This window comes from Rhinatrema bivittatum, chromosome 1, assembly GCF_901001135.1.
Source record: "Rhinatrema bivittatum chromosome 1, aRhiBiv1.1, whole genome shotgun sequence".
Taxonomy (NCBI): Eukaryota; Metazoa; Chordata; class Amphibia; order Gymnophiona; family Rhinatrematidae; genus Rhinatrema; species Rhinatrema bivittatum.
The window spans coordinates 8901702-8926190 of NC_042615.1; the positions used below are offsets into that span (position 1 = coordinate 8901702).

General features: G+C 44.6%; 1 protein-coding gene across 1 annotated transcript in view; it reads left to right on the plus strand.

Annotated features, from left to right (window-relative positions):
• The first annotated feature begins 3882 nt into the window (after positions 1-3882).
• The window catches only part of LOC115078764 (2-hydroxyacylsphingosine 1-beta-galactosyltransferase-like), a 159059-nt gene continuing 138452 nt past the window's right edge, over positions 3883-24489 (plus strand). The window contains exon 1 of the mRNA XM_029582082.1: positions 3883-4234. The gene's annotated coding sequence lies outside the window, so the exon portion shown is untranslated. The remainder of the gene's footprint in view (positions 4235-24489) is intronic.

The window sequence follows — 24489 nt, forward strand, 5'->3', positions numbered from 1 at the left end:
CCATGGGGTGTCTCCAGACGCCGAGCTAACCGATCCATCGTGGCTGTTAGTGCCTCCAAGCTCAGTTGTTGCTGTTGTTGCTGCTGACGCTGCTGCATCAGCTGCTGGGCGAGGCCCGGAATCGCCTGAAGACTGGACAGGTCCACCGGGTCCATGGCCTTCACAATCTGTTATATTTGTGGACCCTCGACCCAGAGTAAAAGACACCCACCTGAGGAAACTAGGTGCCTTTTGCCTCTGGAAGGTGGAAGTCCCGGTACCGCAACCCCTCAGTACCCTACGCTGGGCCTCAGCGCGAACTGGGTACAGGCCGAAGACAACCAGATGCAACATCCTGGTTCCAGGCAGGGGTCAGTGTCCAATCCGAGGTCCAGGCAGGCAGCAGGCAAGGCAAGGTCAGAGTCCAATCCGAGATCCAGGCAGGCGGCAGGCAAGGCAAGGTCAGAGTCCAATCCGAGGTCCAGGCAGGCGGCAGGCAAGGCAAGGTCAGAGTCCAATCCGAGGTCCAGGCAGGCGGCAGGCAAGGCAAGGTCAGAGTCCAATCCGAGGTCCAGGCAGGCGGCAGGCAAGTAAGAGTTCAAGTCCAATCTGGGGTCCAGGTAGGCAGGCAGCAGGCAACTCAGGGTCAAGGCAAGCAGGAGTCAAATCAGGAAAACAGCAGCACCAGGAACCAAACAACCGCAAGACCTGTTGTGAAGGCAATCAGTCCTTCACTGCAGGCGTCTTAAATATCCCTCTTTACTGATGTCTTCTTCCGGGGCCGGCCCCTACTCCGCGTCCTGGCCCCTTTAAGAGGTGGGGCCAACAGCGGGCTTGACGACGCTGCTCCTCAGAGGGATGCCATCTTAATGCCGCGGCCTGTGCGCCGCGGACCGCCGGGAAGGGGATCCAGGACGAGCTGGCTGGAGGAGGTAGGGGAGCCCGGTCGCGTGCAAACGCGATCGGGGTTCATAACAGTGGGAGTAGGAATGTATCTAATTAATGTCCTTTAAATGTATTAGTGAATTCGCTATATGTCTGGTAGTGGCCTACAGGGGAATGATCAAACTCTCAATAAGGTTTTCTTTTGTTTTTTTGAAAGTGGCACCTGCCTATAAATTAAAGGATGAGCTAGGGGTGGGAGGGGCGGGAGATACAAACAGTCGAACTTCAATTAGTCAACCAGAATGATTCACTGCTCTCTTGATTAACAAATGTTGGTCCCTATTCAAACCAAATTCCACTATCTTAACACCTTTCCAAGGTGAGTAACTGAACTGAACTTTTCAACCTTTTTACTTAGGTACACACTGCTCCTAGCTTATTTCTAGCTTCTGGCTACTTTTTTTGTTGTTTTTTTTCTTTTAATATACAAACACTCTAACTTCTGCTTACTAGCTGTCTTACTGACTGATTATTTAAAAATACAAACAGTCCAACAGTAAGGCAGCAAATAAACTTCTGTTTATTTGCTGCCTTACTGACTATTAAAGCACAAACACACTAAATAATATTCCCAAATAGTTAACTTTGCCCCAATACTTTTAAAAAAGAAAATTTCCCAAGCAAAAACTTACTGATTCCTTTCAGCCGCCAGTAAGGTGATCCTCTCCCCTCAGTGCTCCCATTGCCAGAGGATGTGGTTAGTGCAGTTAAAGTAGCTGGGTTTAAAAAGGTTTGGATAAGTTCTTGGAGGAGAAGTCCTTTAACTGCTATTAATCAAGTTGACTTAAGGAATGGCCACTGCTATTATTGGCATCAATAGCATGGGATCTACTTAGTGTTTGGTTACTTGTCAGGTACCTGTAGCCTGGATTAGCCACTGTTGGAAACAAGGTTACTAAGAGCCAAGAGTAACAGATAAGTATGAGAAAAAAACCCCCAAAAAGTGCAAAGCTTGCTGGGCAGACTGGATGGGCCATTTGGTCTTCTTCTGCCGTCATTTCTATGTTTCTATTTCTAGATGGACTCTTTATCTGACCCAGTATGGCAATTTCTTATTATCTTATGATGATCCCTTTGGCATCGCAGACCTCCTGCATGATGCGATTTCAGGAGGGCTCATTGCCCACTGGTGTCTTATAGAGACTGGAGTGGAATCAATAAGGGAAGGATGCAATTTGGTAGAAATCAGTCATAACTTGTTATTGTTGCTGTCATATCTGAGGAAAAGAAATATAGTTATTTGTTTTCCTGAGAAATGCAGCCAGAAACTGATTAATATATATGGAGGGGGCTGTAACTTATTTCTTCCATGACTCCTAGTGGTATCTGGAAGATGCCGGTGACAAAAAAGACCAGGACCATAGTGACCTTGAGGTGTCCTGGCAAGGCATAGCCTGTTTGGGAGCAGGGTGCAGGTTCTGTTCTAATTGCTGGAAAGGTACAGTATGGTCTGACAAATCAAAAACTGTGCCCTCGTACTGTATAATCTCTATACGAGGTACCTACCTACTCCTCCTCCTCCTCCTCCTCTGTTCTCTCTCTCTCTCCTCAACCGTTATGCCATGAGTATCCATATGTATATTATTTTAGACTTTATTTATCCAGCCACTAACCCCTAAAGTCTGCCCTAGGGACATGCACTCACCCTCAAGTGTGCACCAGTAACACTCACTCACCCCAGTATATCCCAGTAACACTTGCTCATCCCCCAGTATGTCCCAGTATCACTTTCTGATCCCCAGTATATCCCAGAAACACTTGCTCATTCCCCAGTATGCACCAGTAACACTCATTCACCCCCAATATATCTGGTAACACTCGCTCATTCTCCCGTATGCACCAGTAACATTTACTCATCCCCCAGTATGCTCTAATGAGACTCACTCATCCCCAGTATATCCCAGTAACACTTACTCATCCTCCAGTATGCACCAGTAACTCAATCATCATTCAGTATGCACCAGTGACACTCATCTCTCAGTATACCCCAGTAACACTCACTTATTCCCCAGTATGCACCAATGAAACTCACTCATCCCCCAGTATGCGCTAGTAACTCTCATCCCCAGTGTGCACCAGTAACACTCACTCACCCCCTAAATTATCCCACCAGAAACAGTTACTCATCCCCCAGTATGCACCAGTAACACTCACCCACCCCCTAAATTATCCCACCAGAAACAGTTACTCATCCCCCAGTATGCACCAATGACACTCACTCATCCCCAATATATCCCAGTAACACTTACTCATCCCCCAGTATGCACCAGTAACTCAATCATCCCCCAGTATGCTCCAGTGACACTCCCTCATCCCCAGGGTGCGCCAGTGACACTTAACCCCTACTTTTGAAGACAGCAATACATCTATGTTGTTGCTAAAGCCATGGCAGTCAGGCCTCCACAGAAATCGTTACAAGTAGGTGCATTGTGGAGCAAAACTCGACCTTTTTCCCATAGGCAGAGCTGGGACAATTTACTGGCGTAGATGGCATTTGATAATTGCTTTCTTGTGTTTTACTTTGGCAGCAGGTAAAAATGATCATATCATGAAAAGTGTGCACATGGGCTCATAAATGATAAAGTCAACTTGAAAGATGGTGAGATTAAGGGAACCACGAGAGAAAAAGAGCGCGGAAGCGGCTGAAAAAAGAGTGCAGAGACAAACTGCTTGCACTTGTCCTCTCTAACGCCCCACGGAGCTTGCTGACCTTTGTACATGCAAGGCAGTTTTCAAAAAGCAATTTCCATGTGAAAATCTCAAGGCTCCTCAGAGAAAGTGGAGCACAATTGTAAAGGAATACTTTCTGCAGGTAAACTCCTCATTATTCAAAGAACCCCCTTTAAAATTGCCCATTTAGGAATTACTTGGCAATGAGTTTATGAGTCGCCCTGACAAGAAAGTATTCGGAACCTGAGAATAGAGAGGGCGGGCTGTGGGAGGGGTCAGGGAGCAGGTGGTGGAGAGAGAGGAGGGGATAGAGAGAGAGACGGAGGGCAGTTTACAGACCGAGCAAGTTAGGAGGAAAACACCACTAATGTGAAAAAGAGGAGACGGAGATTGCGAGGAAAGATAAACAAAGCAAGACAGAGACAGGAATATTAATGCATGAGTTAAAATGTCCAGAGTGTGACGCCGACGAAGCAAGACAGATTGTCGGAGTTTCTGTATTTTTCTGGGAAAACAGCTTTCACTTTTTAATTTAATAGGAATTAAACCAACTGCAAATTATTTATAGAAGTGCAATTTTTTCACCAGCCTCTTTTCCTTCTGACTCGCAGAGAGAGAGAGAGCCCATTCAAGAAACAAGGTAAGATGCTGCCCGCTACTGGAGAAAAAAAAAAACTATTATAGATAAACTCTGAAACATTTTGGATTCTGCTATAGTCCCCTTGTAACTCAGTAACTGAAAATTTTAAAAAGAAAATGTCACAGGGCTGCAGATTTTCATGCCTCATACTCTGCCTCACAATCTGTGTGGGGCTCCCTGGGCTCTGTAGGCAATGTTCAAACCTTCCTGTGGCTCCCTGAGCTATGCTGGTGATGATCAGACTCTCTTGGAGCTCTCTGAGCTATGCTGGTGATGATCAGACTCTCCTGGAGGTCTCTGAGCTGTGCTGGTGATGATCAGACTCTCCTGGAGCTCTCTGAGCTGTGCTGGTGATGATCAGACTCTCTTGCAGGTCTCTGAGTTATGCTGGTGATGATCAGACTCTCCTGGAGGTCTCTGAGCTGTGCTGGTGATATCAGACTCTCCTGGAGGTCTCTGAGCTGTGCTGGTGATGATCAGACTCTCCTGGAGCTCTCTGCGCTGTGCTGGTGATATCAGACTCTCCTGGAGGTCTCTGAGCTGTGGTGGCGATGATCAGACTCTCCTGGAGCTCTCTGAGCTGTGCTGGTGATGATCAGACTCTCCTGGAGCTCTCTGAGCTGTGCTGGTGATGATCAGACTCTCCTGGAGGTCTCTGAGCTATGCTGATGATGATGATCAGACTCTCCTGGAGCTCTCTGAGCTGTGCTGGTGATGATCAGACTCTCCTGGAGCTCTCTGAGCTGTGCTGGTGATGATCAGACTCTCCTGGAGGTCTCTGAGCTATGCTGATGATGATGATCAGACTCTCCTGGAGCTCTCTGAGCTATGCTGGCGATGATCAGACTCTCCTGCAGGTCTCTGAGCTGTGCTGGTGATGATCAGACTCTCCTGGAGGTCTCTGAGCTGTGCTGGTGATGATCAGACTCTCCTGGAGCTCTCTGAGCTATGCTGGTGATCATCAGACTCTCCTGGAGGTCTCTGAGCTGTGCTGGTGATGATCAGACTCTCCTGGAGCTCTCTGAGCTGTGCTGGTGATCATCAGACTCTCCTGGAGCTCTCTGAGCTGTGCTGGTGATGATCAGACTCTCCTGGAGGTCTCTGAGCTGTGCTGGTGATCATCAGACTCTCCTGGAGCTCTCTGAGCTGTGCTGGTGATGATCAGACTCTCTTGGAGGTCTCTGAGCTGTGCTGGTGATCATCAGACTCTCCTGGAGCTCTCTGAGCTGTGCTGGTGATGATCAGACTCTCCTGGAGGTCTCTGAGCTGTGCTGGTGATCATCAGACTCTCCTGGAGCTCTCTGAGCTATGCTGGTGATGTTAGAATCCTCCTGGGGCTTTCTAAGCTATGTTGGGGATACTCAGGATATTCCTGTGTCTCCCAGAGCTATGCTGGTCTTTTTCACACCATCCTGGGGATCTCTGAGCTGTGCTTGCAATGTTCAGAGTCTTCTAGGGATCTCTGGATTTTGCTGTTAGTTTTATCATTTCAGCATTCCTAAGGTGTCCTTAACAAAATACTCACAGGTAAAGAATCTCTGTTCCAATCTAAGGGGTAGCTGAGTCAATAGGAAATAAATTGGCTTGCCAAGGTCAGTGTCAGTGGCTGCTGATTTTCAGACATACCCTGGGATTCTCAGAGTTTTACTTAAGAATAATCAATGATTGTTTTTGTACATGGGGATTTGGGTACATGAAATGGATTCTCCTGGATCCTCTAACACAGACAAGGAGAGTCTGTCCTCTGTCTAGAAATTATTTTGCAGTGCTTACTTATTATAATCCTGTATAATTTGCATTTTCATATGACCATAGCTCACTGTCTTTAGAGCATCACAAATGTGCATGCCAGTGTGCAGAGATTGTTGATAGTTTGTCATATTAACCATCATAAACAGGCCAGAAAAGGTTTATTTCCTCCTTAATATCTATATTCTCCAATCCAACAGTCATGCATTTGGCAGATTATATAGTTTAAAACATAAAATAATACACCAAATAGAAGGATGAAAAAAAGAATCCAAAACCACAGTTGCTAAAATAAAAAAGTAAAAAAAAAAAAAAAAAGCCCATAGAATGTTTCTGTCAGGACAGACATTGAGAAAGGCACCATAACCTTTTATCCCTAAGGTCAAGTAGCTCTCTTTTGAGGGGGGCGCTGTAAGTCAGGAGGCTGCAGCTTGACAGTGAGATATGTCTGAGCAGAGTGAAGGAAAATACTCCATCCGTGGAAGGATTCTGTCCAAAAGCCTTTGAGTGGAAGAGAATATGGACAGGTCAGATCTTGGGTTTGTTATGTGTTGTAACAGTCACAGAGCAGCACCAGGTACGGTTCTTCTCTGGGGGTGAGGAAAAGAGTGGAAAGGATCAGAGAAAATGACAGCAAAATGGCCCTTTCCAGTCTGCCCAGTAAGCTGTGAGCTCAGCACAGTGCTTCCTGCCACTGGAGATCCTCTTGTGTTTTATCCCCTGCCCCGCTAATTTCCCATACAGTGATCCCTGAGCAAGATTCAATGCGGTGGGGATGACTGACTCAAAAAAATACTTCAGAAGAAAGTAAAAGATTCTCTTTGTATCTTACTTTCTGATACTTTGTGTCAATTCTTTCTGAATTGTCTATGTTAGCTGTTACTTTATGCTGATCCCCACTGAGAACAAGCCATTAGGGTTATTAGAGAAATGATCTGTGCCATTATGCAAGCTTTAATCTTTATTTCTGCCTTGCATTGTACCTTCCTAAACTTTCTTGTGCTCAGGTGTCTATTTAGACTCCTAATAAGTTCTGCCTTTCTTCAGGATAACAGAGGTCTGGAAACAATGAATAATCACAGTAATCTTTCCCCTGCAGTGCTCTCTACATCTCCGGCCATATCCCCTTCCCAATGTCTACTTCCTCTCCTTTTCTCTCTTCTCTGCAGTGACTCCTTTAGTCTTTCTTCCTCCTGTCTTTACTATCTTCTCACCCTACTCTCCAGCTTCTTTTTTTTTCTGCTCCTTCCTATCCCCCACTAACTCCCTCTGCTTCTTTAACTTGCCATCCCTATGTTCCCTTCCCTTTCTGCCCTCTCTGCCCAGGTGTTTGAAATATTTAAAGACAGAGCATTAATAATAGAGCACCAGACTGCTAGCTGTCCTGCCACAGGTATATTATTACAAGACAGTACAGGAGGACTGCCTGCCCCCCTGGGAGAAATCACGCAGAAATAAACTCAATATGACTTCCTGCAATCACTCCTTCCTGAGTATACCACAGGATGGAAACATACAAATAGGATCGCCTGTCTAGTCTGCCTATCCACACCACCACTCCTGCAGAGATCCTCTGTTCTTGTCCCATGCTTTCCTGAACTCAGAGGCTGTTCCGGGCATCTGTAAATAAATAGATTACTCCCCAGTAGTCTACCTCGTTTCACATTTACCCCATAAGCCCTCTTTCCAGAGACTTCTTTCCATTGAAAGAGACCCATATTTTGTCCATTGATATCTCAAGGTATTTAAATGTTTCTATCTTATCTCCCCTATCTTGCTTTTCCTCAACAGTATACATGTTTAGGTCTTTAAGTCTGTCCCCCATATGCTTTATCAAGAAGATCACTGACCATTTTAGTAGCCACACTCTGCACTGACTCATAAGAACATAAGAAAATGCCATACTGGGTCAGACCAAGGGTCCATCAAGCCCAGCATTCTGTTTCCAACAGTGGCCAATCCAACTCACAAGTACCTGGCAAGATAAATAAATCACAAGCTAACATTACTTTTAAATTAATAGCAATTTATCATTTTTTTTCATGAGGGAACTTATCCAAACCTTTTTTAAACCCTGTTACTCTGCTGTAATCACATCCTCTGGCAATGAATTTCAGAGCTTAACTATGCATTGAGTGAAAACAATTTGTTTCTCATTTGTTTTAAATGTGCTACTTGCTAACTTCATGGAGTGCCCCCTAGTCCTTCTATTATCTGAGTGTGTAAATAACTGATTTACATTTACCTGTTCAAGTCTTTAAATTATTTTGTAAACCTCTATCATACCTCCCCTTCAGATATCTTTTCTCCAATGCTGAATAGTCCTAAGCTCTTTAGTCTTTTCTCATAGGGGAGCTGTTCCATTCCCCTTATCATTTAGCCGCCCTTCTCTGCATTTTCTGCAAAGCAACTATATCCTTTTTGAGATTTTGTGACCAGAATTGTACACAGTATTCAAGGTGCTGTCTCGCAATGGAGTGATACAGAGGCATTATGACATTTTTTATTTTATTCACAATTCCCTTCCTAATAATTCCTAAAATTGTTTGCTTTTTTGATCACCTCAGCACACTTGGCTGATGATTTCAATGTATTATCCACTATGATGCTAGATCTTTTTCCTGGGTGGTAGCTCCTAATATGGAACCCAACATTATGTAATTATAGCATGGGTTATTTTTCCCTATATGCATCACCTTGCCCTTATCCACATTAAATTTCATCTGCCATTTAGACACTCAATCTTCCAGCCTCAGAAGGTCCTCCTGCAGTTTATCACCATCTGTTAGAGATTTAACTACTCTGCATAATTTTGTGTCATCTGCAAATTTGGTCACCTTGCTTGTACCCCTTTCCAGATCATTTAGAAATATATTGAAAAGCACTGGTCAAAGTACAGATACCTGATGTACTCCACTGTTTACCTTTTTCACTGTGAAAACAGACCATTTAATCCAACTTTCAGTTTCCTGTCTTTTAACCAGTTTGCAGTTCACAAAAGGACATCGCCTCCTATTCCATGATTTTTTAGTTTTCTTAGAAGCCTCTCATGAGAGACTTTGTTGAACACCTTCTGAAAGTCCAAATAAACCACATTCACCAGTTCACCTTTGTGCACATGTTTATTCACCTCTTCAAATAAATGTAGGAGATTTGTGAGGCAATATTTCCCTTGGGTAAATCCATGCAGGCTGTATCCCATTAAACCATGTCTATCTAAATATTCTGGGATTTTCTTCTTTGTTTTCTTTATGTTATATGATTGTTATTTTAATTATGTATTTACTTTGATATTTATTAGTCTTTTTGTAGTTTTATGAATGTATTCTTGATAATTGCTTTGTCCTATTTTTAGTATGAAGTGATTCATAAATTCCAATAAATGTAAATGTCATTTTAAATATAACAGTTTCCATGATTTTTCCTGGTACTGAAATTGGGCTCACTGGTCTATATTTTCCCAGATCACACCTGGAGTCCTTTTTAAATATAGGGGTTACATTGAGCACCTTCCAGTCTTCAAGTACAATGGATGATTTTAATGATAGGTTACAAATTACTTGTAATAGGTCTGAAATTTCATTTTTTTTAGTTCTTTCAGAACCCTGGGGGATGTACCATCTAGTCCAGGTGATTTACTACTCTTCAGTTTGTCAATTTGGCTTACTATATCTTTCAGATTCACCATGATTTGGTTCAATTCATCTGAATCGCCACCCCTTGAAAATCATCTCCGGAATGGGTATCTCCCTAACATCCTCTTCAGTAAACAGCAAAACAAAGAATTATTTTAGTCTTTCCGTGATGGCCTTATCTTCCATAAGTGCCCCTTTAACCCATGAAACTGATGCCATATCGGCCATAGGCTAGCCACAGCTCTGGTATGATTGAGCATGTGAGGGAGAGTGAATGAGCATGTGTATGTGTGTAGTTAAGCATGTGAGAGAGAGCACAAGCGAGTGTGTTTGTGAATGACTGAATATTAGAGATGTGAATCGGCACTGGAATCGGTTCGGATTCCGGTTCCAATTCACATCGTGGTTTTTTTTTTTTCATCCGGCCCAATCGTGGTTTTGTTTATTGGCTGCGCCTGAGCCGATAAACAAAAAAACCCACCCCGACCCTGTAAAACTAATCCCTTAGCTTCCCCCACCCTCCTGACCTCCCCCAAAAACATTTTACAGGTACCTGGTGGTCCAGTGGGGGTCCCGGGAGTGATCTCCTACTCTCGGGCCGTCGGCTGCCACTAATCAAAATGGCGCCGATGGCCCTTTGCCCTTACCATGTGACAGGGGCTGGCCAATGGCACGGATACCCTGTCACATGGTAAGGGCAAAGGCCATCGGCGCCATTTTGATTAGTGGCAGCCGACGGCCCGAGAGCGGGAGATCACTCCCGGGACCCCCACTGGACCACCAGGTACCTGTAAAATGTAAATGAGTGGATAGAGAGGCAGAGATAAAGAGAATGAAGGGAAAGGAAATGGAAAGATCAATATTAGATAGAGATGTAGGGGAGGAGCTGAGAGGAAATGGAAAATAAACAGGAAACTGTAAAGGAGTTAGGAGACCAAGAAAGGAAAAAAGTGTAAAGAAAAGAGGAGTAAAGTGATTGGAAAAATAAAATGTCTATTTATTTATTTATTTGACATATTTATATAGTGTTGTTCAGATAAAAATCAGTGGTTTACAATAAATAAAACTGCAAGAAACAAAATGTAAGATAATACATCAAAACGTAAAAATGAAATAAAAATTCAAATTTTAAAATCAATCACATTTTATTTATTTATTTATTTATTTTATATACCGACGTTCGATCGAGATATCATATCGGTTTCCAGATAACTAAAAGAATAGGGTAGTAACAGCCCTATTTTACATTATAACATTGTAATAAATATAATAAATTATAACATTGTAATAAATATAACGAATTATAACAGAAATAACAGGATTACATGGAACATTTGAAATGGTATATAACATATGTACATAAATGACTTGTTGATGAGGATATTTTAAGGTTAAGGTTGGCAGGGAGGGTTGAAAGGGGGGATAGGTGGGAGGAAGGTGGTGCAAGGGAGGGAAGATGGTGATGCGAGATGCTTGTGTAAAGTTAAAAATAAACATAAAAGGTATATTATCCTGTATATATTTTTCCTGTACAGTTATTTTCAAAAAACATCCTATATATTAATGATTCTACCCTGTGTTTTTATTATATAATTTCTTAAATTATGTTGTCCCCATAGTTTTCTCCCATATATTCCAACGAGTTTCTTGTCAAACGCCTCTGGCGTAATGTTTCTGTTCAGTGTACACTGACATGCTATCTTTGATGAATGCCGGTATATAAAAACTGTTAAATAAATAAATATAAAATAAATAGAGCACCTGATTAGATTCCACTTATAGGCCTGTAAAAGAGAACAGAATCAGCCTTTAAGCCTTTCCTTTTTAGGCTAGTTTAAAAAGCCAGGTTTTCAGGCTTTTTTTTAAAAGTGGTAAAATCATTCTGCAACCTTAATTCAGTGGGCATTGCGTTCCATAGTTTAGGACCAGCTATCGATAATGATCTATCTCTAACTTTACTTAAATGTGCAGAATGAACTGATGGGATTGTTAATCTCAGGTGTAAATGAATCATGGAGTCTAACCATTCTACTTTCTCTTTATATAAAGATTTGTCAAGAAAACATAAAACTTTAAAATCTATTCTCTGTTTTATTGGTAACCAATGCAACCTTATGAGAGTTCATACTTATTCCCGCCTAACAGAATTCTTGCATTCTGTAACATTTGTAATGGTCTTAAGGTACTTGATGGAAGTCCCAACATCAAGGCATTACAGTAACCAAGATAAGAAAAAAATCAGTGTCTGTAATACAGACCGAAAGTCATCAACGTTTAATAAGGGCTTTAAACATTTTAATATATGCAGTTTAATCATATCCATTCCTAATTTTTAAGATTAATATGCTTTTTCATTTTCAATTCACCATTAATTATAACTCCAAGATCTGGGGCTTAAGTGGATAAATCAATGTGAGTAGATCCAAATTTAAAGTTAAAGGGCATAGTAAGCAAAACTTTTCTGTTAAGATATAAAATTTCAGTTTTATTGATATTCAGAAAGTTCCATATGATGCAACAATTGTTGAATAGCTGACATGTAAATTTCAACTTTTTTAATGTTTTTTTTCAAAGGAGTCATTTATTTGTATTAGAAGATGAAGATTGTCACCATAGATATAATAGGGAATTCCCAATCCAGATGATAATTTACAGAGTGGTAGCATATACACACTAAAAAGGCTGGCAGACATGGAAGATCCCTGTGGGACCCCAGATAAAGAATTCCCAAATACAAGCTGGAATGATCATCTTAGAAAACCATTGTAAGGTCATGTCGCGGAGGCCCGAGGCAGCAGGAGTAGATAGGAATGTGCAGCTCATGATATCTTTTATTTTGCACAATACAGGAAGAAATGTTTCTACTTCAGAGTCTGGCCTCTGGGGGTTTCCAGTTCAGTGTCTGAATGAAGGCGAATGTCTCCAGTATCCCTGTACTGATTCCAATTGAGCAGGAGGAAACGGGGGTAAAATAAACAGGAAAATTTAAAGCCCCCTACATTTAACAGCCTCCCAGCTTGTGGTGTTTTGTTGTGTTCGGGGTGAGGGTTTTCACTTGGCCATAGGTGCCAGATAGCTCTGAGAATACATCCCAGAGTGCTGAGAAAGAACTGAGAAATGAAATTGCAGAGCTTCTTTTGGAAATTTGTAAACCATCAATAACATCATCTATGGTACCTGAAGACTGGAATGTTCCAAATGTAACGCCAATTTTTAAAAAGGGATCAAGGGGTGATCCAGGAAAGTACAGACCAGCGAGTCTGATATCTCTGCCAGGCAAAATAGTAGAAACTATCATCAAGAACACGATTTCTGAACATATTCGGGCTGATGCAGTATGGTGCGCTCGACTGAGCGCACCGTAAGCCCCTGTTTGGCCGCGGGTTTTCGACACGATATTTTTACCCCTTATACAGTAAGGGGTAATAGCGTGTGGAAAATGTGCAGCCAACCTCCCCCCCCCCCAAAACTAATAGCGCCCACAACATGCAAATGCATGAGCCTATTAGTTAGTCTCACACAATCCAGAAAGTAAAATGTGCAGCCAAGCCGCACATTTTACTCTCAGAAATTAACTCCTGCCAGGAGTTAATTTCAGCCAACACCGGGAAAGTGTACAGAAAAGCAGAAAAAATTACTTTTCTGTATACTCTCCCACTTAATATCATAGCAATATTAAGTTGGAGGCCTCAAAAAAAAAAAAAATCTTCCCACGGGTTGGAAGACAGACGCTCAATTTTGCCGGCGTCCATTTTCTGACCCCGTGGCTGTCAGCGAGTTTGACAACTGACGCCGTAAAATTAAGCGTCTGCTGTCAAACCTGCTGACAGCCGCCGCTCCTTATTACCGTGGGCCCTAATTTGCATAATCTTGCTTAGTGAATCACAGGCCCAGGAGAGTGGCCTGGGTGCGTGTCGGGAGAGCAGGCGCTTGCTGGCTCTCCCACGTGGTTTACTGTATTGGCCCGATAGATAGGCATAGTTTAATGGGACAAAGCCAACATGAATTTATCCGTGGGAAGTCTTGCCTCACAAATTTGCTACATTTTTTTGAGGGTGTAAATAAATATGTAGATAAAGGTGAGCCAGTTGATATAGTATTAATGTTTGTAAGGTTATGAGTGAACCCTTGGACACTGTGGCTGCTGACCACACCCACGGGGGGAGGTCCCATGAGGGCCACAGCTCTGGCTCAGCTTAGGACACACAACACAGAATTATCTTTTATTAAACAGAGTTGAGAAGCCACCAGAGGGGGCAGTAGTGAGCAGAGATGAAGCCCGGCTGGGCTTGTAGTCCCTCAGGACACTGGAACAGTGATTCCCTCTATGGCTGTGCTGTAGTGGAGAGAAACTGAGAGAGTGAGTACAGTGGGGCATACACAGGGTTCTGGTACAGAGCCTCGTTGGTAAAGTTACTCACACAGCGGTTTCTCCTGGAAGATAACACAGAAGCTGGAATAGAGGCAGGCCCTCAAGGAGCGAGACCGGCTGGACTTGTAGTCCCTCAGGACACTGGAACAGTGATTCCCTCTATGGCTGTGCTGTAGTGGAGAGAAACTGAGATAGTGAGTACAGTGGGGCATACACAGGGTTCTGGTACAGAGCCTCGTTGGTAAAGTTACTCACACAGCGGTTTCTCCTGGAAGATAACACAGAAGCTGGAATAGAGGCAGGCCCTCAAGGAGCGAGACCGGCTGGACTTGTAGTCCCTCAGGACACTGGAACAGTGATTCCCTCTATGGCTGTGCTGTAGTGGAGAGAAACTGAGATAGTGAGTACAGTGGGGCATACACAGGGTTCTGGTACAGAGCCTCGTTGGTAAAGTTACTCACACAGCGGTTTCTCCTGGAAGGTAACACAGAAGCTGGAATAGAGGCAGGCCCTCGAGGAGCGAGACCGGCTGGACTTGTTGTCCCTCAGGACACTGGAACAGTGATTCCCTCTATGGCTGTGCTGTAGTGGAGAGAAACTGAGATAGTGAGTACAGTGGGGCATACACAGGGTTCTGGTACAGAGCCTCGTTGGTAAAGTTACTCACACAGCGGTTTCTCCTGGAAGATAACACAGAAGCTGGAATAGAGGCAGGCCCTCGAGGAGCGAGTCCGGCTGGACTTGTAGTCCCTCAGGACACTGGAACAGTGATTCCCTCTATGGCTGTGCTGTAGTGGAGAGAAACTGAGATAGTGAGTACAGTGGGGCATACACAGGGTTCTGGTACAGAGCCTCGTTGGTAAAGTTACTCACACAGCGGTTTCTCCTGGAAGGTAACACAGAAGCTGGAATAGAGGCAGGCCCTCGAGGAGCGAGACCGGCTGGACTTGTAGTCCCTCAGGACACTGGAACAGCGATTCCCTCTATGGCTGTGCTGTAGTGGAGAGAAACTGAGATAGTGAGTACAGTGGGGCATACACAGGGTTCTGGTACAGAGCCTCGTTGGTAAAGTTACTCACACAGCGGTTTCTCCTGGAAGGTAACACAGAAGCTGGAATAGAGGCAGGCCCTCGAGGAGCGAGTCCGGCTGGACTTGTAGTCCCTCAGGACACTGGAACAGTGATTCCCTCTATGGCTGTGCTGTAGTGGAGAGAAACTGAGATAGTGAGTACAGTGGGGCATACACAGGGTTCTGGTACAGAGCCTCGTTGGTAAAGTTACTCACACAGCGGTTTCTCCTGGAAGGTAACACAGAAGCTGGAATAGAGGCAGGCCCTCGAGGAGCGAGACCGGCTGGACTTGTAGTCCCTCAGGACACTGGAACAGCGATTCCCTCTATGGCTGTGCTGTAGTGGAGAGAAACTGAGATAGTGAGTACAGTGGGGCATACACAGGGTTCTGGTACGGAGCCTCGTTGGTAAAGTTACTCACACAGCGGTTTCTCCTGGAAGGTGACACAGAAGCTGGAATAGAGGCAGGCCCTCGAGGAGCGAGTTCCTGCTTCCAGGGAACAGCTCTGAGGAAATAAAGTTGGTAACTCACTGATGATGTAGTCAGCGGTTTCTTCCAAGTAGGAGAGAGAAGTTCAGGCAGCGAGTCAGGGAACATGGGCCCTTGAGGAGCGAGTACCGGTTCCACACAGCGACCTGAAAGAGAAGAGAGAGGCCCCCGAGGAGCGGGTACCCTGTTAGGATAAAGTACAAAAGATGGAGAGGCAGAGTAGCTGGGTACGGAGAGCGAATCCCATCAGTAAGGAGATCCGTTGCTAACTCGTTTAGCTAGCAGTAGTGTCGGCTTTTGTATCTGGGACGCGTGACGTCTTCACAGGGGGAGGCCCCTGAGGTTCGCCCCAAAGAGAGAATAAGAAGCAGGGCCGTGCAGCGCACCCCCTATGGTACCTGGCGAGATGCAACGCCCAAGCCGGACCGGGGACACCGGAGAGGACGGCAGGCAGACGCCGCGACAACCAGACGTCCATCAACTGCGGGAGAAGTCGCAAAAAAGATAAGGTGGGCGGAGTGGAGACATCGGGCAGCAGCAGGCGTAAGATATAGGGCCAGATTTTCAAAGGGGTACGCGTGTACCCCCAAAAACCTGGCTGAAGTAGCCCCTGCTCACGCTGAGCCTATGTTGAGGCGTGTGCTAGCCCCGGGACGCACGTAAGTCCCGGGGCTTTCCTGGGGGGGGGGGGGGGGGGCGTGTCAGGGGGTGTGACGTGGTGGCGCATCATTTGGGGGCTTGGCCGAGGCCTCCGAAACGGCTCCAGGGCCTGGGAATCGCACGCTGGTGGCTGGCCCAGCGCGCGCAAGTTATGCCTGCTTCGGGCATAACTTGTACAACAAAGGTGTGGGGCGGGGGGGTGGAAGGAAAGTTCCCTCCGAGGCCGGTGTGCAAACAAAAGTACGTGCGGGCGCAGATTTATAAAATCTACCCCATAGTGTATCTGGATTACCAGAAAGCATTTGACAAAGTTCTTCATGAGAGACTTCACAGGAAATTAAAAAGTCATGGGATAGGGAGCAGTGTCTTATTGTGCAATGCCAACTGGTTTAAAGATAGAAAACTGAGAGTAGGGCTGAATGGTAAATTTTTCCAGTGGAGTGCCCCAGGGATCTGTTCTGGGACCACTGTTTATGCAGAGCAGTTAAATCTCAAGCAGATTGTGATGAATTGCAGGAAGACCTTGCAATACTTCAAAGTGGCAGATGAAATTTATTGTGGTCAATTGCAAGGTGATGCATATAGGGAAAAATAACCCATGCTATAATTACACAATGTTGGGTTCCATATTAGGAGCTACCACCCAGGAAAGAGATCTAGGTGTCATAGTGGATAACACATTGAAATCTTTGGCCCAGCGTGCTGTGGTGATCAGAAAAGCAAACAGAATGTTAGGAATTAAGAAGGGAATGGAGAATAAAATGATGGATGTCATAATGCCTCTGTATCACTTCATGGTGAGATTGCTTTTTGAATATTATGTGCAATTCTGGTCACCGCATCTCAAAAAAGATATATTGTTGAACTGGAGAAAGTGCAGAGAAGGGCGACCAAAATAAGTGGCATGGAGTGGCTGTCCTTTGAGGTAAAGCTAAGGGAGTTAGGGCTGTTCAGTTTGGAGAATAAACTGAGAGCGGATATGATAGAGGTCTACAAAATCATGAAAAAACTTGAAAAAGTTGATGTAAATCAGTTATCTACTCTTATATAAAAGAAGGACTAAGGGACACACCATGAAGTTAGCAAGTAGCTCATTTAAAACAAATCAACATTTTTTCTTCACTCAATGCATAGTTAAGCTCTGAAATTCATTGCCAGAGGATGTGGTTACAGCAGTTAGTGTAACTGGGTTTAAAAAAGGTTTGGATAAGTTACTAGAGGAAAAATCCATAAACTGTTATTATAATTATTAATAAGCAATAGTAGCTTGAGAATTATTTAACGTTTGGGTAGTTGCTAGGTACTTGTGACTTGGATTGGTCACTTTTGGATACAGGATACTGGGCTTGATGGACCCTTGATCTGACCCAGTATGGTAATTCTTATGTTCTTATCTAGGAAAGGAATGGAGAATAAAACAGAGAATATCATAATGCCTCTGTATCGCCCTATAGTGTGACCTCATCTTGAGTATTGTGTGCAGGTCTTGTCACTGCATCTAAAAAAAGATATAGCAGAATTAGAAAAGGTACAGAGAAAGGTGACCAACATGGTAAAGAGGATGGAGCTATTCTTCTATGAGGAAAGGCTAAAGAGTTTGGAGAAGGGATGAAGGCTGAGGGGAGATATGATAGAGGTCTATAAATAATGAGGGGAATGGAACAAGAAAATGTTAATCAGTTGTTTACTCTTTCAAAAAGTACAAAGACCACAATAAAATTAGTTGGCAATACATTTAAAACTAAAAAGAGAACATATTTTTTTACTCAACGCATAATTAAGCTCTAGGATTCGTTGCCAGAGGATGTGGTGAAAGCTATTAGTGCAGCTGCATTTAAAAATGGTTTGGACAAGTTCCTGGAGGAAAAATCCATTAACAATTATTAAAGTAGAGTTGCAGAAATCCACTGCCTATCCCTGGGATAAGCAGCTTTGAATCTCTCTATCGCTTGGGATCCTGCCAGGTACTTGTTGCCTGCATTGTCCACTGTTGGAAACAGGATGCTGGGCTTGATGCACCTTTTTGTCTCAAGCAGTATAGCAAGATTTATGTGCTTATGTGTTAGAGTGGTTGAGCATGTTTATCTGCCAGGGCTTCACAGCAGCACGAGGACTAGCCTCATATCTTTTGAAAGTAAAGTTAGCAACCCTTCTGGGACTTTTGGGAGAGCACAGCTATTTTAAAGAAAGGAATTAAATGGAGGTGGCTGGCACCTGTGCAAGGTAGAGAGGTGCAAGTTTAAGGTATGTGAGAGCTTTTTAAATGCACTACTTTATTGTGATGTCACCAGAGCAAGGATCTGTTCTGCTGGAAAAGAAGCTGAGGAGAAGACAGGAGGTACTGGGCAAAGGTGGAAAACGCTGTTCACCAGCTCTGCCAGACTCTAGAGACATTTTGGTGGAGGCAGGACCGTCACAGGGATTGCAAAGACCTGTGTTACTTCATGACAGACAGATCTGAAGAACAAAAAAGTGAGCTTAATACAAAGTGATGCCTGTGTCTTATAGCAAAGTAAGGGGACAAGGTAGTTAATTGTCCACAGTGAACAGGAATGCAGTTAAGTTTTAGTTACTCTTAATAGAGGAGAGACTGAGTGAAACATAGAAATTTTTATTTTATTTATTTATTTAAGTTTTTTATATACCAACATTCAAGACGGTGGTCCCATCATGCTGGTTCACAAGAAACAGGGGTGAAATTATAATAAACTTTACCATTTAAACAATAGTGCAGAAAAGCAGTTACATATAACAAGGAAAACAATAACTTGGAATGAGAGAGGAAATGAAGATCAGATAGTTATATACAAGTATAAATAACATTGTGAAAGGTGGTTATTAACGCTAATGTTAGCGGAGCTTGTTGCATGAAGGGAGTTAGATGGAGTTGGAGTTAGGGAAGGCCTGTGTGAACAGCCACGTTTTGAGTCTTTTCTTGAATGTTGAAATGTTGGGCAAGTGGAGCAAGTGGTCCATCCAGTCTGTCCTGCTAGCTTCTTATGGTAGCCAGCCACTGCCACTCTGTGCAGGTTACGCCCATATTTCTCATAAGGATGCTGCCACTCTGTGTAATTACCCCAAGCGTTATGATAACCATAGACATTGCAGCTAGCAACATTTTTTTACTGGGTGAGGAGCATTCTTGAAAACTCAGAGAGAGTTGCATGTGTGGGTGGGGTATATACCAACCCCTTTCTTCCCTACCTCGTTTATTCCCCCTTTTATTGATTGTTTATAGTTCTCTGTAAAACAAAGTCCCTATTATTGCTTGTTCTCTGTATAGCTAGTTTACCTATTAATGAACCGATGAGATGTTCCCAACGTTCGTCGGTATATAAAGATTATAAATAAATAAATAAAATATGCAAAAACACAAAGGGGTTTTCAGGTGTGCCCCCCTACTTACCTTCACTGCCTTGGCTCAGGACAGCAAAGCACTGGGGACTCCTCCCTGAGATGGTTTACACAATACATTATAATTACCTATAAAACAGATGAACATATAGTACAGTGTGGTGTAGATTGTACAATCACGTAGCATGCACTAGGATTCTGCTGCTGGGAGAGTGGGCTTGATTAAAAACAAAACAGGTTTTGATCTTATGATGGAAAGTCAATATATTATTTCCTTTATTGGGAAAAAATTGCAGAGTCCCTACACTGGGGAGGAGCAGGGAGGGAACATAGCCCCCATTCAGGATGAGATCGTGCCCCTCAAGCCTAGCATCCTGCTTCCAGCACTTACTCCTGGGGGGATTCTGCATTGTACAGTTGTGCAGAATTACCCTTTTGCACATAATTTTGCATTTACCCTCAGAATTAGTGGCAGGGAGCAGGAAGCAGCACAGGCAGCAGCAGTGGAGACCTGCACAGGCTGGATGAGAGGAAGGAATTGTGACGGCAGCAGGATCAGGAGAGAGAGACGCTTGCAGGCAGAGCAGTGGAGACCTGCACAGGCTGGATGAGAGGAAGGAATTGTGACGGCAGCAGGATCAGGAGAGAGAGACGCTTGCAGGCAGAGCAATGGAGACCTGCACAGGCTGGATGAGAGGAAGGAATTGTGACGGCAGCAGGATCAGGAGAGAGAGACGCTTGCAGGCAGAGCAGTGGAGACCTGCACAGGCTGGATGAGAGGAAGGAATTGTGACGGCAGCAGGATCAGGAGAGAGAGACGCTTGCAGGCAGAGCAGTGGAGACCTGCACAGGCTGGATGAGAGGAAGGAATTGTGACGGCAGCAGGATCAGGAGAGAGAGACGCTTGCAGGCAGAGCAGTGGAGACCTGCACAGGCTGGATGAGAGGAAGGAATTGTGACGGCAGCAGGATCAGGAGAGAGAGACGCTTGCAGGCAGAGCAGTGGAGACCTGCACAGGCTGGATGAGAGGAAGGAATTGTGACGGCAGCAGGATCAGGAGAGAGAGGCGCTTGCAGGCAGAGCAGTGGAGACCTGCACAGGCTGGATGAGAGGAAGGAATTGTGACGGCAGCAGGATCAGGAGAGAGAGACGCTTGCAGGCAGAGCAGTGGAGACCTGCACAGGCTGGATGAGAGGAAGGAATTGTGACGGCAGCAGGATCAGGAGAGAGAGTGGGGCTTTGGTAGGGCCTGAATAAGTTAGGTAGTTAGAGAGTTTGAGGGAAGGTAACTGGTGGGCTCGCTAAAGAGGGGGTAGCAGACAGAGAGGAAACAGGAGATCTTGCTTGGGTGAGAGGAGAAAACTGGAGAAGGGGGCTTCCTCTCTGTCTGTCTGTCCCCAAACCCAGGAATGAAGCCTGGATGGAGGTAGAGAGAGAGGTTTGGAGGGAGGCAGATAGAGAAAGCTAGGGGTGTCTTGCTGGAGTAAGAAGTGGAAACTGGATGGAGCAGAGAAAGAGATCTGGGCAGGCGGAGGGAAAGAGCGACTGAGTTGTGGTTTGAGCCAGGTGAGGCAGACAATAGATAGAGAGCTGATGGGGGGGGGGGGGGGGGGGGGGGGGGGATAGGTGAGCGGTCAACCTGGGTGGGGAGGTGGATGGAGAATAGTGAGAAAACTGGGAAGGAGAAATCAAGCATAGGGAAGGGGGAAAGAGCCAGGGAGAAGTGGAGAGCAATCTGGAGGCATCAAGTCTTATGATGGGAAAATTCTGCATCTTTTTTCTGTATTGCATTATAAATTAATTATTACACAGACAGTTATTAGATAGTGTTATCTGAACAAATCAAGTCTGTAGAATTTTGCAGAATTTTAACATATTGTGCATATAATTTGTATTTTTGGAACAAAGTTTTTATTTTTTTTGTGCAGAATTCCCCCAGAAGTGGCCAATCCAGGTGAAAAGTACCTGGCAGGATCCCAAACAGTAGACAGATCTCTTTGCTGCTAATACCCAGGGGTAAGCGGTGGCTTTCCCCAAGTCTTATGTGGTTCAGAGCCGAGACAAGAGGGGAGCTGCCCAAGGGGGTGTCATCAGCAAGGCTGCTGTGCAGGGATCTGCCGCAGTCCAGCTTATTCTGTTTTCTCACGAGACGGTGCATTGGTGTTTTAGGCCCAGGTGAAATATTTGTAGGGTTGATGCATTCTGAGTTCTGGGAATTAATGCTGTGTGGTATGGCAGGCTTGCTGTATAGGTTCTGAGTGACTTTTTGCAGGGTTTGTGTGTTACTCACAAAGTGCCAGGTAATTGAGGGATTAGTGATAACATACTTTGAATGTTTTTCTGACGTGAGTAGTAAAGGGAAAACAATTTAGTTCAGCCCAGCAGCCATTTCAGAGATTACCTTCAACCAATGTAGTATGAATTGCTTTTAATTTGTACATTTAGGTATTTCTTGTAGGGATGTGAATCGGGCTTCGGATGATTGAAAATATTGTACAATATTTTCAAAATCGTCAGAAATCGGGGGCTCCCCCCAAACGATAGGAAAACCCCATGAAATTGTTTGTGGGGGTTCTCTTATTGTTTTGGGGGAGGGCGGGAAAAACGGCACACAAAAATAATCCCTAAACCTACCCGACCCTTTAAAACTAATCCCTTAGCTTCCCCCACCCTCCCGACCCCCCCCCCCCCAAAAAAAACTTTTTACAGGTACCTGGTGGTCCAGTGGGGGTCCCGGGAGCGATCTCCTGCTCCCGGGCCGTCGGCTGCCACTAATAAAAATGGCGCCGATGGCCTTTGCCCTTACCATGTGACAGAGTATCTGTGCCATTGGCTGGCCCCAGTCACATGGAGGGAGCACTGGATGGCCGGCACCATCTTTAAAAATGGCGTGGGCCATCCAGTGCTCCTACCATGTGACAGGGGCCGGCCAATGGCACAGATACTCTGTCACATGGTAAGGGCAAAGGCCATCGGCGCCATTTTTATTAGTGGCAGCCGACGGCCCGAGAGCGGGAGATCGCTCCCGGGACCCCAACTGAACCACCAGGTACCTGTAAAAAGTTGCTGGGGGGGTCGGGAGGGTGGGGGAAGCTAAGGGATTCGTTTTAAAGGGTCGGGGTGGGTTTTTTGTTTATCGGCTCGAGTGCAGCCGATAAACAAAACCGCGATCGGGCAAGACGAAAAATAAACCACGATGTGAATCGGAACTGGAATCAGATCCGATTCAGATCTCTAATTTATTGGGTTCTTTTTTTTTTCTAAAATCTATTTCTAAAAATCACAGAAGAGATATTCAACAGACACTATTACATGACTTCTGAAACATATTTTGCAAGACAAAGTTTAATATTTAAAAGTCTGATTTCAAGTTATGTGATTTTTCAGGATTGTTCTGGAAGGGTTGTTTACATAATACTATATACTGGAGACTTTTATACTGTGCACGATTTAGGTGTGCATATGTAAAAGTAAAAATCATTTTGTTAACTGTTATTGCTCAGCATAACTTTTTGCCACACATTACTTTGCTGATAGGGTTGTGGTGGTGACATAATGATAGTTGAGTTTAATTATAAAAATGCAGGGGGAGCCCATGAACCTGAAAATCAATTGAGGAGGGTGCACAAGGCTGAAGGACCTAGGGAAGTGGTTCCCAAATGTTTTCTGGAGGACCCCCAGCCACTCATGTTTTCAGGATACTGCAATGAATAAGCTTGGGTAGGAGAAAGCTCGGAGCTGCCTCATGACTCAGTGGCCCTGAGGTGATTTTAAGTTTCTTCATCTGCAAAAAGATCTACAGCATTGCAGCCTGAGGAGAACCAGAAAGAGAGGGGGGAGAGGGAGAAGGCTGCCACGTGACAGAGGTAAAGAGGGGAGCCAAAGAAGGGGCTGTTGCTGCTGGGCAGGGGTTGGGGGAGAAGGGACTCCCTCTGCTGGACAGGAGGTGGGGTGAGGGTGAAATGGGGATGCCAGACAAATATGTGGGGGGGGGGGGGGGGAGAGAGGGACGGGACATAGGAAGATCCAGTCTTAATTATCCATTGAGTAAAAAAAATAAGAGAAAATATTTTTGTACTCAGCGCATAATTAAGCTCTGAAATTCATTGCCAGAGGATGTGGTGAAAGCTATTAGTGTGTATCTGCATTAAAAATGGTTTGGAAAAATTCCTGGAGGAAAGGTCCATTAACCATTATTAAGGTGGAGTTGCAGAAATCCCCTGCTCATCCCTGGGATAAGCAGCTTGGAGCCTCTCTACCCCTTGGGATCCTGCCAGGTTCTTGTGACCTGGCTTGGCCTCTGTTGGAAACAGGATACTGGGTTTGATGGACCCTTGGTCTGACTCACTATGGCAAGTCTTATGTAGAACAAGTAGTCGGGCGATGCAGGCAATGAGTGCGGGTAGAAATAGGAGGGTACAGGGGAAGGAGGGGAGGGGAAGAGAAAAAGGGGAATGCTAGATAGGAGGTGGGAGAGAGAGAGGGGTGCTTTGCTGAAGCTGCCACCATTATAAACAGCTGTGCCTTTGCTGCTAAAGGAGAAAGCGCCATGTCAGAGCAGACACTGGTAGGTGAAGGGAGTGGGGCATAATTCTGTATATCTGCCCCAGGCACAGAAAAAGCTTGTCCCGGCTCTGTTCTGCTTAATAACAGGAACCTTTTTTAAACCCATCTATGCTAACTGCTACAGCCCCTGGCATTGAATTCAGAGCTTAATAGCGCATTGAGTGAAACATTTTTTTCTCTGGTTTGTTTTAATTGGGCTGCTAAGTAACTTCATGGAGGGTCATCTAGGTTTATTGTTTGATATTCAGCACCATTTAGTCAGATACAGTAAGTAAGAACTTATCCAGCTGAATATCTGGTTGCATTTAGCAGCAGTCATATATCCAGATAAGTACTCTTCAGCTTTTTTTGAGTGAAAC